Below are 3,196 nucleotides of genomic sequence, written 5' to 3'. Positions count from 1 at the left end.
GGATCAAGCTACATATATGACTGGGATCTCAAAGAAGTTGGGATTTCAGGACATCCACTACATGTCTAAATAAATCCTAACAGAGTGGTTTATATACATGAATCATATTCTTAAAACCCACTGACATCATTACAAACAACTAAATGTAATAGGAGAGGCATTTGAATAAATTTAGTGACCTACACACTGCACCATTCTTTAAGCCCCTGATCCTCAGTTCATAGGCCTATTTTAAGAGGGGCTAAAGACCCTGTTCATATCCCAAAGCCCATCTCAGTCCAATACAGGCTCCACAGTTGCTCAGAAAAATCCAGAAACAAATAGATGAAAGCAGGAAGGTCAATTCTCCCTATGGTATCCAAGAAGGAGCCCATCATAAATATGAAGCAAAACTAGGACTGGTCAATCACTACCTTTGGCTTCCTTGCCTTTCCCTCTGGGTGCTTGCCGTGGGTTTACGTGGCTAGAAAACCCAGGTTTTAAATCACACGTTACCTAATGCTTTATACCCTAGTACCTTATGCACTAGCCCTCTGCTTGCTCTCATTGCTTTACTAAAATGGCCCCATCGGTCCCCTCCCACCAGCACCTCTCTGCCTTGTACTAGTGGGTATTAAATATTCAAGCCACCTCTCTCAGAGAAATTTCACTTAAAGTTACAATTGCAGCAGCCTGGAAGAGGGGTAATCACTGGACTAGGTTAAAAAGTGATTCCCAAGGTGGACAATAAAGTTCGCCAAGTTTGAAGGAGGCCGGGCCTGCAGGCAGAGGGGTGGTCGGCGCGCCTTGGGGGTCACCATGGACCTGCGCCAGGTGTACCCGTACCCCTTCGGGCAGGTGGTCGCCAGCTTCCTCCGCAAATACCCGAACCCCATGGATAAAAATGTTGTGTCTGTAAACATCGTGGAGGAGAAAAAAAAAAGATGAATCAACAGGAATCATCTATAGAAAGAGAACTGCAATCTGTTGGAATGTGGTACCCGAAATTTTAAGGAAGGTGAGCATTCTAAAAGTACCCAGTATCCAGTTAGAAGAGGAGTCTTGGCTCAATCTTCAGGAGAGGAACATGACTATAGGGAGTCACTGCCTCACATGGGCTCAGTATGTGTCCTTGAAGGAAGAGTCTGTCTTTCGGGAAAGCATGGAAAATCCAAATTGGACGGAGTTTATTCAGAGAGGCCGAATTTAATTTGTCATAGCGAGAATCTGGAACCAACCCAGATGTCCCTCCGTAGACGAATGGATCAGGAAAATGTGGTACATATACACAATGGAATTTTATGCCTCTATCAGAAAGAATGACATTGCCCCATTTGTAAGGAAATGGAAGGACTTGGAAAAAATTATACTAAGTGAAGTGAGCCAGACCCAAAGAAACATGGACTCTATGGTCTCCCTTATTGGGAATAATTAGCACAAGTTTAGGCAAGTCACAGCAGAGGATCACAAGAGCCCAAGAGCTATACCCTTATGATCACATAAGATGATGCTAAGTGAAATGAACTCCATTTTATGGAAATGATTGTTATATCACAGTTGTAACTACTTTCAACATCCCATGTGTATCTGTAGTTTCTACTATTGATGATGTTCTTGTATCACCTTCTTGTGATTGTATCTACACTATCTCTGTAATCTTATCTGAGTATATTGGAAACCGTGTATACTGGTATTAGAATTAGGAAATTGAAAGGAAATACCAAAATTGAGAGACAAAGGGTAAAATAAGAGAAACAACAACAAAAGCAATACTTGCAAAACTGAACTGAACACCTCAGGGGGGGAAAGGTGGAGGGGGGAGGGGGGTATGAGGGACAAGGTAACAAACAGTACAAGAAATGTATCCAATGCCTAACGTATGAAACTATAACCTCTCTGTACATCAGTTTTATAAGAAAAACTAAAAAAAAAAAAAAAAGAGAGAGAGAGGCCGAATTTCCATCACAGGGGCTGGATTTCTCAACTGTATTTTGGAAACTTTCGCCAGCACATTCTTAAGACAGGGAGCTCAGAAGGGAATTAGAATAATGGAGATGCTGCTAAAAGAACAACAGTGGGGTGCCCCCCTAGCCGAATAAAGAATCATCAGAGAGCTGTAGCTGTGTTTTATTATTATTATTATTATTATTATTATTATTATTTCTTTAAGAATCTTGTCTGGGCCATGACAGTACTGGACGTCTGAGGACCTAGTGTTAAAGGGGAGCTTCACCTGCCGGGACAGGAAGTGATAGCTTTCCCCGAAGCCTGCTTCAGATCACGGCACTAATGGACATGAGACTCTCTACCTGGGGTCGATGACCGGGTCTCTTTATGATTTTACAAATAAAGGGAAAAAAATCTAAAAAAAAAAAAAAAAAGTGATTCCCAGGAGTTTGGCTTAGTGGTAGAGTGCTTGTCTAGCATTCACGAAACCCTGGGTTCAATTCCTTGGTACACAAATAGAAAAAGCCAGAAGCGGCATTGTGGCTCAAGTGGTAGAGTGCTATCCTGAGCACAAAGAGCTCAAGGATAATGCCCGGGCCCTGAGTTCAAGCCCCAGGACTAGCAAAAAAAAAAAAAGTGATTCCCAAAGAGTTCTGTCTGAATTTTAACCCTTGGGATCTATAAAGGTGACCTTATTTGAAAATAACCTATAAATAAATATTTTTAAAAGAATCTTTGTCAATATCTTAAGATATCAAAATGAGTTGGTCCTGGATTGTTTTTAACCCAGGGCTCTAAATCCAATGACCAATATCCTTAAAAGAAACGGAAGAGAAAACACAAACACAGAGATAGAAATCATGTAAAGATGGAAACGAGACCATGCTGATACAGTCACACACCAAGCAATGCCTGGAGTGACAGGGAAGCTGGGACAAGCAAGGAAAGGGGCTCCCCTTGAGTCTGGAGAGGGAGCATGACCCTGTGGGGAGCTTGATTTCAGACTTTCTGACCCCAGAATTGTGAGGGAAGAAATGGCTGTCATTTTTAAGCCACCAATTCTGTGGTAATTAGTTGTCATAGCCCTGCGACACCTACACCTTCTCTTTTAGGATAGCCGCACAAATGTCTTCTTGTCTTCCCACTGACAGGGAAGGGAAGTCTGAGTCCCATGACTTCTTGCAATGTCAGACTCTATGAATCCTGACCTTGACATGCTGGAGATCTGTGTCCCCGCTGCCAGCTCAGGATTCTGTGCCGCATCTTCTCC

At 42.5% G+C, this 3,196-nt stretch overlaps 1 pseudogene; it reads left to right on the top strand.

Moving 5' to 3' along the window:
* Positions 1-769: 769 nt before the first annotated feature.
* LOC125347872 lies at positions 770-2,108 on the top strand (annotated as a pseudogene).
* The last annotated feature ends 1,088 nt before the right edge of the window (positions 2,109-3,196 follow it).

The sequence above is a fragment of the Perognathus longimembris genome, chromosome 3 (genome assembly GCF_023159225.1).
Source record: "Perognathus longimembris pacificus isolate PPM17 chromosome 3, ASM2315922v1, whole genome shotgun sequence".
Taxonomy (NCBI): domain Eukaryota; kingdom Metazoa; phylum Chordata; class Mammalia; order Rodentia; family Heteromyidae; genus Perognathus; species Perognathus longimembris.
The sequence above is the reverse complement of the archived record's forward strand: the minus strand, read 5'-3'. Positions and strand labels throughout refer to the sequence as shown.